This window comes from Aplidium turbinatum, chromosome 12 (genome assembly GCF_918807975.1).
Source record: "Aplidium turbinatum chromosome 12, kaAplTurb1.1, whole genome shotgun sequence".
Lineage (NCBI taxonomy): Eukaryota > Metazoa > Chordata > Ascidiacea > Aplousobranchia > Polyclinidae > Aplidium > Aplidium turbinatum.
The window spans coordinates 18321508-18336162 of NC_137483.1; positions in this window are offsets into that span (position 1 = coordinate 18321508).

Here is a 14655-nt window from a genome sequence, read left to right on the forward strand (position 1 = left end):
AGCCTTGTGGTTTCGCATACTTGTAGACTGTAGAGAGAGAGAAAACTTTTATTTCGTCTGTTGCAACAATAGCACGGTACAATTATACACAACATGAATAGAATAGCACTATAGCCATCTAGGTACCACAATAGATAGGAAGCAGAGAAAGACTATATCAGTCATCGAGTCAGCTGCTTCCCTGTTCTTAATGTGACAAATGTCAAGCATCAGTAAATTACGTTTTAGTTATTTTTCCAGTTTCCCTTTTGTTAGTTTGCCGTTCACTACGTGTTTGCGCCAACAATTAAAAATAAAATTGAAAAGAAATTAAAAAAATTACAAGTTTTCCTGAACTTTTTACTTCGAGTCTTCATAGGCAAGTTAAAAAATGAATTGTGATGTCACAGAAGACCTCCCCGCGCAAGATAAAAAATTAAGGAAATAGTGCAGTCGTGGGACCTTAAAAAGTGGTGTTTGTGGGAAAATTTTTTTATCAAGCTGATACGTTGTTCAGACCTTCCCCATATTATGCAAATGGCTCAGAAAAAAATCCCCATCAATCGGATGATGGGAAACCACTTTTTGGGCCCTTTTTTCAAATGACGTCACAATCCCTTTTGAGTCCAACATATAAAAATTTCAAGTTTTTCAAAATAGGACATATTATACATCATTTTTTAGCTTTTTTCAAGGGGAACAACTTTTTCTATTCACCAGAACCCTGAAAATGTAAAAAAAAAGAGTTATTACCGATTAAGGAAAAAGATAAATCCATGAATTTCAGGAAAATTTAAAATTATTCGTCACTGTTGGACTTATTGTTCTATATTCTTTAACAAGAATTAAACAAAGTAAGCGAAACACCAATTGAAGCTATCATCATCATCAAAAACGTCAAAGATGTTGCTTTCCTCCTCGTCTTGTCTCGTTCATCTTCATTGTACGAGCATTCCTCTTTTTCAGTACCAACATCGACGTTTTGCAGAAGTGAAAAAAAGTCTTCATTCTTAAGTTTTTCGTCTAGTCTCTGGAGTATGTCGTTCATACTAATTATTACTTTGATACGAAAAAGATGTGAAACTATTTTTGTATTTCAAGCATACTTACTGTACTATCACATTCAGTACCATGACATTCACCACACGAAGAAACACATGCCATTCCATAGTTACGACAGGTGCAAGTTTTCGTTCCACATGGATTTTTCCTTGATTTTTTACATCTGCATCTAATTACTTTGGTCAATGCTTCTGGTGCTATATGCATATATCCGTCATTATTGGGACAAGTTCGTTGTTGCTATTGTTTCTCCATCCCCATTCACAAACATTGAATTTAAATTCTTCACCAAGTAAATACGTAGCCCATGGAAGTAGGCTGCTCTTTGGCTTGGTGTTAGCTTTTCCTGTGCAATTATTTACTTCGTCCAGGAGCGCTTCAACAAAGCCTGGAGCATCAAAGAAGCCAACCCAAGTATTAAAGATATCAAAGAAGATCTTTATTTCCTCCATGCATGGTCAGGATGCGACACAACGTCATCGATATTTGGAAAAGGAAGTTTGGTTACGAGTTTGCGAAAATCAGAAACGCTGAAAGAGAATTCTGCAATTATCAGCAATGTCTGGAGTTCCCAAAATAAGGTCAGAAAAACATCTATAGCTGCATTCAAGATCTGGTATGGTGACAATGAAGATTCAACGCTTACTACACTCAGGTATGTATTTTTACGTAGGGATTATATCATAATGTTTACACTTTTAAGATATTGTTCAATTCTAGATACCCTGTATGTAATATTTATCTTTGTTTACTTTTAGACATGGCAAATACATGCATATGGCATGCAAAGGGATAACAACATGAATGCCAGTCTTCCAATGATGCAGTAACATAATAACTACATCAGTATCATCAGCAATGACATTTACTGGACCTTTTCGAAGAGAAGCATAATCAAGGGATTTCGCCACAATGGAACTGTCAGCATCATCAGAGCAGTTGTGAACTTCAACTTTGGATTGCCTCAGCAGGGTAGAAACAAACTTGATGAATTCAGCCTTGTTTTCAATGCAGATGAGGTAGCTATTTTGAGCAAAAGGAAGTTAATTGCTCGGATCTATTTTTACAAACGTGCTCTGTGGAACGGAATTTCGGCGCAAGTGCTCGTAACTTTTAGTACTTTCGTCATCATAGCCATCAAACACAACAACAGCATGGGTATAATGGTTTTGGATATATTTCACATACGAATTTCAAACTTCCGAAAACTTCATTCCTTTTTTCCAGCGAACTTTATGTAGTAATGCACCACCGTCGATAATAGAAGTCACTTGCTTGTTGATTTCCTCCAAGGCATGCGACGAAGAACCAGGCAGAACTTTTCGAAGAGAGGGTTTGTCAGGCTTTCTCATCATGCCTTCCTTGAACATCGACATTGGCTCTGAAGTCAACTCGAATTCGAAAAATTGCTCAAGGCTTTCCTCTCTTTCAGCAGCAGCAATCATCCTATTGAACATGACTTTCGGACCAATACCACTTGCACCACTTTTTGTTTTGTTTACTTCCATTAAGGATTCTAATGGCTTGATCAATCTTTGCGTTTGAATGATGCTTTAGTAACTGCTACCCCATCTAAACCTTTCTGGATATTTTGACCAATTTGCTCCGTTGTTTACAATGACGTCATCTTTTTCAGCGATGGACACTAGACCATTTGAAAGAGAAGATAGGTTTACATCTGGTCCAAGAATGGGTGTTTCGTTGTTAACCAGGCCAGAAATCGTCGTAATCCCTCTTTTTTCTTGAAGCACCCAACTCTTCATGCTGGTTGCTTCATAGAAACTGAGCCTTGCATAGTTGCGTCATTGCTTCATGAATTATACTTGCCGAGTGACTCACACTCAAAACCCAAAGATGTCGAACACTTTTCTGTCGTACTTTTTCCTTCCGTCAATCCTCCACGCGACTTATTTGAGCGCATAAGAGTTTGCTCGATCGCAAGATCTGTCCAAATTCCAGTGAAGCTTTTTGCTGTCCTCTTTACTGTGTGCTGCTCGGTTTGGAATTGATCGTAGGCTTACAACCATAGATGAAAAAAGAATTCTGCAGTTATCAGCAATATCTGGAGTCATGGTGTTGAATGTAATACTTTAGTAAGTATGCTTGAAATACAAAGATAGTTTTACATCTTTTTCGTATCTAAGTAGGCTAATATAGTATGAACGTCATACTCCAGAGACTAAACGAAAAACTTAAAAATGAAGACTTTTTTTCACTTCTGCAAAACGTCGATGTTGGTACCGTACCGAAGAAGAGGAATACTCGTACAATAAAGATGAAACGGGACAAGACGAGGAGGAAAGCAACATCTTTGACGTTTTTGATGATGATGATAGCTTCAATTTATGTTTCGCTTACTTTGTTCAATTCTTGTCAAAGAATATAGAAGAATAACTCCAACAGTGACGAATGATTTCAAATTTGCCTGAACTTTATATAGATTTATCCTGTTGCTTAATCGGTAATAACTTTTTTTCTGTACATTTTCAGGGTTCTGGTTAATAGAAAAAGTTGTTCCCCTTGAAAAAAGCTAAAAAATGATGTATAATATGTCCTATTTTGAAAAACTTGAAAATTTCATATGTTAGACCCAAAAGGGATTGTGACGTCATTTGGAAAAAGGGCCCAAAAAGTGGTTTCCCATCATCCGATTGATGGGGATTTTTTCTGAGCCATTTGCATAATATGGGGAAGGTCTGAGCAAAATATCAGCTTGATAAAAAATTTTTCCCACAAGAAAGCTCCCACGCCTGCACTAAAACCGGTTCAGCGTGACCGCACGTCTTGTAGAAAAAAAAAACAAAAAAAACAAAGATACAATTGAGCGCAATAACATATAGGCCTAAGGTGATTAGTGAATATTAGCTTATCTGTACTTGATGTACAGTAGTACAGTAGGCAGTAGGCTACTACTTTTTATTCAGACAAACTTCAATCATTTAATTTTAGTTTAAAACGGTGGTATTAAAACAAACGAATTAGGTTAAAATGCTACGCAATTAAAACATATGCAGCTTTGAAAACAAAATGTGGTTTGTTGCAGTTGATGGATCAAGTAGCCTAATTAAGACATCAATTAGGCCTACTGTAACATGGGAACAAAAATAGAAAAAACAAGAGAAGGAACAGCTCGAAAGGTCAAATTTTCAAAAATATTATTGTTGCGTAATAAAATATGAAAATTAGGCAAAAAATACAAAATCAGTCAGACCGAGCTGATTACATTCCTATAAACTCAAAATTGCGCAGATCTACAAACTATTGGCCAACAAAACAAAATTAAACAAAAACGGGGTTGTAACATACAGTAAGTTACAATGAACAGTCCAGATTCAATTCTTTAAAAAATTTGATTTGGTAACCATAAACAACATTCTTTTGAGTCGATGATTGCAGCATCAAGCCTGGGTTACCTGGGTAGGGTTTGAACTTGGTTGAGTGAAAATGAAGGTTGACTACGGTTGGCTGGAATATAAAAAGACCAAAAACATTTCATGTGACTTCTCTTTAGTTTGTCTTCAAAATTCAATAATAAAAGTGGCTATCTATGAGTGATCCAACTCAGAATATGCAAATAACAAAATGGCTGCCGAATTCATTGGTAGGCCTTTATACTGTAGCTACTAGCTAGGCTAAATCAAGGTTTTTTTGAATTGTCTCTTCTCCACGAGTTCTTTATCGATTTTGAAAATTTCTCCTTTAAAATGACCGCAATTAAATTCCTTTCTCAATTTGTACAAATCTAGCTATTCTCCAGGCCTAAATTTTTCTTGATTCCAACTTATACAGTAGAATTCGCCTATAACGGCTTCGTTTATAACGTCAATTCGCCTATTACGTCACATTTCGCGCGGTCCCGGCAAAATTCCTATCTTTTACGTAGCCTACATTGTAGTTCGGCTACAACAGCATCGCCTATAACAGTGGTTCCCAAAGTATGGGTCGCGACCCAAACATGGGTCGCGAAGGGTCAGAAAATGGGTCGTGCAGAGACGATCTAAATCTGCCAAAATAGGACTGCTGTAAATTAATTTGTAAAGAAACTTTTTTTTCTTCTATTGAGTTGTTTTAATCCCAACATCGACAGTATTATTGCATCTTACACTTTTATTTGGCTTCTCTTCTATCAATCAATTATGGCCAACAGTTTTACCGGCATTCAAGTCACTTCCTTCAACAAATCACGTTAAACGTAGATTATTCTCTAAGTTGACAATTTAAGATTTCTGAACTATTTTTTTAATTTGAAGTTAATTTTTATCTGCGACCCTGGTTGCAGGGAAGCCGCTACGTAGGCTGTGTTATAAAATGTTGTCAAACGAATACTTAAAGAAGAACAAGAAGAGACATCCGACATGTGCAAAAAAATGAGCGTAGGCTATTTTTAAGCACCAAGAAGAGGCACTGAAGCCAAGCCGGTTTGACTCTCCAACGAATCCAGCACTTTTACTTACCCTCTGAGCAAGACGAGCTACAGTACACCACTCTACAACTGGTTGTCTGTGTCTTGTTTATAGCAGGCATTTAAATAATCGGGAATCCCAGCGTCAAATGTCTGTCTCGCTAAAAGGAAATCCTTTACCATATTATACTGCAAACCCAACGTACCTTGGAGTAAATCTTGACCGGCAGTTGGCCTACAGACCCCACATCGAGTCACTCCGTGCCAAGATTACCTCGAGAAATAACCTCTTGAGAAGCCTTGCAGGAACAGGATAGGGAGCCCGAGCATCAACCTTGGGTACAAGTGCACTAGCCTTGGTCTACAGCTCAACCGAATATGCCACAGCTGTGTGGAACCGTAGCAGAAACACAAAAAAGATGGATGTATGCATTAATGACACCTTGCGCATCATCACTGGCTGTCTCCGCCCCACACCTACTGCTTATCTACCAACTTTGGCTGGCATTGCTCCTGCTCATGTCCGTAGGGAAGATGCCTCTCACAAACTGGCTTTGCATGCAAGACTCGATCCTCAACACCTTCTCCACAGTCACTCCCGAAGATATGGACCAGTCAGACTTCAATGCCTGTCATCAAGGCGCCCATTTCATCGATATGCTACACAGCTTGTGGATAAGAACTTCAGCTGCATGGAGACATGGTCCCAGGAATGGAACGAGCTGCCACATATCCTTCCCCAGTTTTCAGTTATACCAGCACTCTCCATCCCTCCTGGAGCATACCTCTCAAGAAAGGCATGGGTCACATTGAACAGGATCAGATGTGACGTTGGCTGCACTGGAGCTAATCTGTTTAGGTGGGGGTTGCACAATACGCCGATATGTGTCTGCGGAGCGGTAGAACAAACAATGCAATACATACTCCACGAATGTCCCATCTTACGGCCTCCAAGTGAAAACATCGGTACCGTATTTGACAACCGGACCCAACTACCGTATCATGGCTGCACGATGAGGCATTGCCAATCTAAGCTACTACAAGTCAAACGAGAGAAGAGAAGAAGAAGAAGAAGAATTGACGTTATAGGCCCTATAACGTCAATTCGCATGTAACAGCACCCTTTATTGGTCCCCAGACGTCTTTTGTTCGTTTATAACGTCACTTTAAGCCAGGGGTGACGAACCTTTTTGCGGCCGCGGGCCACTTTGTCAATTACACATGAGTTATCGGGCCATACAACTTTTTAATCGTAACCAACTATGAAATCTTTTAAAAGCGGCTTAAGATATTATTCATGAAAAGTAACAAACGGCAGATGAAAGTAATAAAACCCACACAGTTGAAATTATCTTACGCAAAATCAAAACACACAACACTAAACAGTAAAAAATAAAAACAAATCAACTTGAGCAAAAAGGATAGAGCAACAGTACTTGCACTGATAATGAAGACAGTTTAATTTTCGAAGCGTTTGCTTTCATATGAGTCTGATTTCTTCTTTTTTTGGCTCTATCCTTTTTGCTCAAGTTGACTAAATGTTTCAACCATTATGCTCCGAAACAACAAATCAGTTAATAAAATTTCTTTTCAAACAACAAACAAAAGCCCATGCGAATCATACAGCTGAAGCTATCTAATGCAGCATTGAAGCATAAAATATTAAAAAATAACATTGAAGCATTGAATTGTTTTGCTAGTGGGATTTTGGAAAGTTTTTTGCTTGGCTAAGCGTTCAATATTAGGTCGAACAGACGATGTGGCATTGTGGCAACTCTCAACTGCATGCTAAGATTTTCATCTGTCAGCCTCGACCTGTAACGACTTTTTGTAAAGTGCATTTTAGAAAAGAACTGTTTGCATAGGTACGTGCTGCCGAAAACAGATGATCATTTGAGAGCGTGAGCTCTCAAATTTGGAAACTCTTCCTTTAATCTTTTGTCTCTAATGCATGAACGATTATCAAATTGTTTTGCCGGCCGCACAAAATTCTTTGACGGGCCGCATGCGGCCCGCGGGCCGCAGGTTCGTCACCTCTGCTTAAGCCTTCACCACGAACGGTCAGTCTTTTAATCCAGTTAGCGCTGCTGCTTGCAAATGTCTTCCCTTTATTTTGCTACGTCGTTCGCAGCAGGGACTTTAATTAACTGAATTAACTTTTTTCCGGCGTGAAAAACTATCACGTGTAAAAAGCAGCAAAAAAATACTTCAAGGTTGATGTTCTAGAAGCGATGAGGCTTCTCAGTCAAGCTTGGAATATCGTCTCTGAGGTGACAATTAAAAACTGTTTCAAAAAAGTCAACGTTGTTCGAATGGAAGCTGAAGAAGATGTAAAAGAAACTGAAAACGTCGACAGGGACATTGAAGGAATTAGGGAAAGGCTCCAAGCGTGTGGCTTAATTCCAGAAACGTGTGATTTTACTGAGTATTCCGAAAGTGATGCAAACGTCATAACTCGTGAAACTTTCGCTGCAGGTTATTTTTTTTAAACAATTTCTTTGTTTACTGTATTTTCTGGGTGACTTTTGTCAGTTTGGTGGTACACAGTAAATCTGATTGGATTATACACCTCTTTCTTCAATCAAAAGACAGTTTTGGAATAGTTTGTGGTAGTTCGTCTATAACGTCAGTTTTTGCAATCCCCAAGAGGTGCAGTTATAGGCGAATTCTACTGTGCATTTAGACCTGGAGAGCAAAAACTTTGCTGTTCACTTTGAAAAAGCGCGGGAAAACTGAGGCTCTTGAAGCAGGGCCGGTTACGGAGATTGGCAGAGTGAAGTTTTCCGATTGTTGAAGTGTTGTTGCCAGGGAATTATTCCATTTACTAGGTGCCGCTGAATGGAGAACAACCCTGAAATGCGTTACCGGTACTCAAGCGCACACCTCGAGAGTCGAACCAGCGCCGCGTGATCTTGAGCCGGGCGCGTAACCACTGAGCTAACGGGGCGGACTTTGTCACTTGTTTTCGTGTGACGTGTTTGTTTCTTTTTCGCCACTAGGCCTATACACCAGTGGGTGGTTATCTAAAATGATCAGAACTGGGGAACTTGGAGAACACTTTGTGATACCAACAAAATGCTTCATGAAGATCAAAAAGTCCTCAGACTGTATGCAGCCACGGAGATTGGCAGTAGGCCTACCAGCTGAGCCTCGTACAAGAGCATTAGCCAGAAAGTGGTCATGAAATCGAACTCGAGAAAAAACGAAAAAAGGTGGAATCAGGTTGCCACTGGCACTAACTGCAACAGCGACAATTTTCCCCTTTCACCAGATGTGATGGCCCCTACTTGCTTTGTGCCCTTTTTATGCGACAATACGATCTGGACGCTGCACTGGAGTGACACCGGTTTCATCAATATTGTAGGCTACACAGTAACATCAAAAGCTTGAAACTTGTATTTATCCAAAACTTTGCCCAAGTTATCAAAGAATAGAAAAACGTTGGTGCGATTGAAACTTGTAGCTCTAGAAGGGCTGGACGGGCCGGCTCCCTAATTGCTTTGTTTGTAATGTGTTTTTTATATGATATTTTTAATATTCTTCTGTAGCACCAGAGTTGAAAAGCATTAATTTTGTTGCGAATTTCCTTGCTGTAGGTCCAACTTTCAATTCCATATGACATGACTGGTTTGATGTAACAAGATAGAAGTCTCAGTTTTAATTATACTGCAAATTAAATGCGATAAATTATCCTGTTTTTCTTTTATTATTATTTATTTGCGTCAGACAAAGCTGTCCATATCCAAAACGAAATAATACACAAACTGCAAATGCACAAAGGTCACAGAGAACCACTTTGGATGTCGTCAGTTTAAGAGTTCACTAAATATCTGCTGTTACAAATTTAGGCTACATACAATGGGCGTTGGAAGAGTTGAAAGCATTCAGAACGATAAAAACAATCAGATGACATCAGGTCTGATATAAAGCGATTTGAGGAGTGAGTGCAACCGTTGATAAACGAAAACATGTTTGTCCTCAATAAAGCACCAAACGTTGTTATATTATTCATTATTTGATATTCACGGGCACTGACATAACGAAGCAAATTATGCAATATTCTGAAAGAATCATTGCAAGCAACACGTAATCGTTTTATTCTGGAAGATAACTTGTTCCACAACTGAGATGTGTAAAACGACATAAGAACGAAATACAATGTTTTTTACAGCGGGTGACCATTTAGAAAAATGAGATTTTGCATTGTTTGCAGCAGGGTTGAGAAAAACCCAGGTTATTTAAAAAAGCCCAACCCGCATCCCGGGTGTTTTTGGGTTTTATTTAAAAAAGATGCAAAAAAGGTAGATTCATGCTTATTTCACCTCAAATAAGTTACTACTTTTTACCAATAAAGTGCCTTTCACTCACAGTACAAGTACATGCTGGCATAACTCGATAAAGTAATGCACTAGGGCTGTTTAACTATGAGGCCTTCTTGCATAAATGAGTTTTAGTGTAGTACAAAGTGGCATTACTTGATTTTTGTGTACAGAAATATCCACTGTGTTTTCAATTTATTCTTGGAAATTTCCTTTACAATCACATTCTCAAGTCCTAATTTGAAGTTTGTTTTAAGTAAGTTACCTTGTAGTACTTTGGTTCATTTTTTCAATTTTCTAATAAAAATTGGACAAATATGATGCTCTGGTTTTTTTTTATGTGGGTTTAAAAAAAACACCCGTTTTTTTGGGGGTTGGGTATAATACCGACAACCCTGGTTTGCAGCATAGTATTGAGAGCGTACTTGCCTTGAAATATCGTTTTCATCTGAGAGAGAACTCTCAATAAATACACCCAGGTATTTTACAGAGTCTGTGAACACAATTATTAAAATGCATTTTATGTAGGAGAAGGTATGGAGTGATGAGCCACTTTTTCACATTAAAAGCTATAATTGGTTAACTAATTACTCTATGATGACGAAATTTCAGCACAACATAGTGTGGTCACTTCAGTATATTGTGTAAAAAATTCAACCACATATAATTATAGGATCAACAAAATATTTGACAACATTGACGGTGATCAGAGTGGTTCAAGGGTGCAAACGCGTTTGGACCCTTGAACCACCGGGTATGGACCCTTGAACCACTCTGATAAGTTAGACCTTAAAGATGCTTAGAGCAAACTTTTAAGATACTATAAATACACTGTCAAATGCACACACTGCTAACAGTTTGCAGAAATAGATTAAGCGATATTAAACTGCGAAAATTCGGTTCAAAACTTTTTAATGTCGACTGTTTGTTTTGTCGTTCCTGCAAGTGGTGGGGGGATGACAAAAACAATTGCTGAGGCATCACCAGCTTCGCTAGTTATTTTATAATATTTTACACTCCACTTACAGTAAACAATAATTTCTAAAATAAATGAAACATGTTTATTGTCCCTCAATTAGGCATTATGCTAACCCATGGTTCAAGGGACAATACTTTTAGTAAATCATGCGTCAGAACTGTTGGTGACAAAGTTCCATCTTAGCTTTACTTAATTAGAATGAAGTAAAGTCTAAATGAACTGTACTAAATCCTGCACTATATAGCCCACTACAATTTCTGAATTTTATATCTCGATGCTAGCTGTATTTAAGTTTCTGTAAAGCTCCAAACGCAAATGAGAAATTTTACAAAAACACCTCAAAATCACACCTCACCCTCTAACTTGCAAAATTTTAAAAGATTCAATCCAGAACTTTCCAAGAAATATTATTAAACTAAATGCAACTTATTTAGTTGATAAAAAATCTACTATAAGGTTTTATTCGAATTTGGAAGGGGGTGGCTCATGGGTCAGGTATGGTCATGGGTCCATACCTTCCCCTACTGTAATTCAGTAAGACTAGAAGTTATTTGAACCATCCTGGTGACCAGATGAGAACGAGGAGATTGGTTTTCGATTGCTCGCTCTCAGCAATATCCGAAAGTGAAAGCAGTTGGATGCACCACCAGGCCCGGATTTAGGAGGGGGGAGGCAGAGGGTGCAGGTGCTCCGGGCCCCCTTTTAAAGGGCCTCCCGACGTGGAAAAAAATGTGATTTTGTGTTATTATTTTTTTTACTTTCAGCGTTTGAAGTTTTTGCAAAATGCTGTGCAGTGCTGGATTAATGCTAGCCTACTGTAGACGTAGAGGTGGTTTTCCCCGATCTAAAAGTGCCCCGGGCCTCCGTCAGCTAAATCCGCCCCTGTGCACCACCGCTTAGCCAGTGTTCGTGAAACTCCGAAAACTTTAAAATTATGAACAGGAAGCGTTAAGCATAAGCTGAAAGTACAATGTTAATTTGGCGTTAAAACCACCAAAATTTCAGAGTTGTTAACGCGAAAAACGCTTATAACAATAGTGGTTAATAAAGAAACAAAATGAAAGAGAAATATACAAAATTGCAGAAAGCAACAAACCGTTCATGCTTCGCACGAGGCGTAGTTCATTCAGATGGAAGAATAGCAAACACGCTTCACACCTGATGACGTAGTTTCTAAGCCACCTCGGTAACGCATCGATGTGGCAGTGACAAGAGGGTTGACATGGCAAGTTAAGAACAACACACGAATTTTAACACCGCGCATTTGATTTTTTTAAAACATGGCGTTCGAGCAAGAGTAGGATAGTTCGGGGCAAAACAAGTCGTCGGGTAAAACCGGTCAGTTTGATTTTAATTAAGGATAACTTTTTTTGGGGGGAAATAATACACTCAAAAAAATGCTTTAGCGCACTTAGTGGTTCCTTTGTGATGTGACAACAGAAACTGCTGTGCAGTTTTTGCTTGCTGTCTTGGTCTAGGCTGCGAAACGTAAGTTGGTGTAAACTTTTACCTTCATATTTTAGACTAACTTTTTTTGTGGTTTAGACTAAACAGAGCATTACACTATGAAAATTGTTAATTAAACCAAGACTTTCTAGTTTAAACGAAATTACAATTATTGTACTTTGTCTCAAAACTACTCATCTTGTAGTTCTTCCTTGGAAATTAGTTTTATTGGGTATTTATTTTTGTTCAGTCATGGCTATTTTGGTTGGGGCAAAAAAAATCAGGCATGAAGTGCTTTGCCAAACTTTTGCCTCAATTGGTGAAAATACTAAATTCTTTAACCAAACTGTCATGTAGGCTTACCTGGTTCATAGGGTATTATTTGCCTATTACATCAAAAATCAGCTTATCCTAGTGTGAGAGTGAGCTAAGATTTACAAAATTTTGTGTCATGCAACATACCCTTGTATGCACATGATAAAAGTTGTTTAGTTGATTTTTATCAACTTTGTGAAATTAGTTGAAAGGTCCAGGTATTTAATCATTTTTTTTATAAGTTCATAATGCCTTGTGTGTCATGTGTTTTGTCATGTGTTGTCATGTGTTTTGTCATGTGTTTTTATTTGTCATTGTCATGTGTGTTTATTTGTATATTTAAATATTTCATTTCTCAACACAGCTAATATGAGAAACTATATTCGTAAAACCAGTCGTGCCAGTTGGAATGAATCTGATATGGAAATAGCCATTGAGGCTGTAAAATCAAAAAAACTCTCAATCAGAATTTTAAGCAATGATACAATTTAATGTTCCCTTTGAAAGTTTAAGACAACGTTGTAAAATGAACTTGCCAAATGAAAATCCGGATTTGTGGAAGAGGCGACTGGGAAGGTTTAAAACTACACTGAATACGCAGCAAGAAACTGAAGCAGTGGAATATATTCAACAAATGGAAGCTTCTTGTTATGGACTTACAATTGCAGAATTACGCAGACTAGCATTCGATTATATTGTGAAAAAAATGATATTATGCATCGATTCAACAAAGACAAAAAATGGTTGGAAGAGATTTTGTAGCTGGTTTTCTGAAAAGACACCCAAATATTTCTCTACGAAAACCAGAAGCAATTTTTTTGAACAGATTATATGGATCGAACAAAGTATCAACAGATAGGTATTTCAAAAATTTGGCACAACTATTGGATACTTACAAGTTTCAGCCACAGCAGATATACAATTTAGATGAATCAGGGCTGCCATGTGTACATAAGCCCAACAAAGTGTTGGCACAAAAAGGAAAAAGAGTTGTGTCTTCTACCACTAGCGGAGAAAGAGGAGTAACAACCACAGTTATGGCATGGCCTGCTGCAATGCAGCAGGAAACTATGTTCCACCCATGATGATCTTCAAAAGAAAGAATAAAAAGCCCGCTTTGATAGATCATGCACCTCCTGGAACTTTAAATGAAGTCACTGAAAGTGGTTGGATTGATTCAACAAGCTTTATAAACTTCATTAAACATTTCGTCAAACACACCTACTCAAGCAAGTCAAACCCAGTGTTAGTCATAATGGATGGCCATAAGAACCACACTAAAAATTTGGAGTTCTTAATTTTGCAATAGAAAAGGGGCTTGTCTTGTTATCTCTTCCTCCACATATCACGCACAAGCTGCGACCTCTTGGCAGGACTTTTTTCAAACATCTAAAAGCAGCTTTCAATGCAGCCTGCCAATCATGGATGCGAACACATTTTGGTCGCCGCATACCTGTTGAAAATCTTGGGGAGCTTTTCAGAACAGCTTATTTGAAAACTGCTACTGTTGAGAACGCAGTAAATGGCTTAAAATGTACTGGAATCTACCCTTATAATGATCAAATGTTACCTTCCAGTAACTTTTTAGATGACCCCAGAAGTGAAGAAGACAACTCACTCCAACAATGCTTAGCTGAGGCTTCAGAACCAGAAATTCCCAACTGTTTCCATGACGAGCCAACTTGCTCTTCCATGCTGCTAAACATAGAAGCACCATGCTTCACTTCTCAAAGTACACCAATATTTGACCAAGAGAACTCTGCACCTGAATGTATACCAGGCACTAGCTTTTCGAACAGTTTTTTGTGGCATCAAGACCATTCCTGATTTACATCCCAAAAGATCTGCACGAAGAGAAGAATCTGAAATTTTGACAAGCACTCCTTACAAGAAAAAATTTCTTGCAACAAAAGAAAAATCACAAAAAAGAAAACCTCAACAAACACAGGCTCAGAAAAGAAAAAGACTATATCAAAAAAGTACAGTAGTTCAAGATACAAGCAAAAAATCTCAAAGGTCTCAAAACTCAGGAAAAGTGACAAATTTAGATTGCCAATGCATTGTGTGCAGTGAGTGGTGACATGATTCCAAATCAGAAGTTTGGGTGCAACGCAGTAAATGCCAGGAGTGGCTCCGAGCTCTGCAGTGGGCAA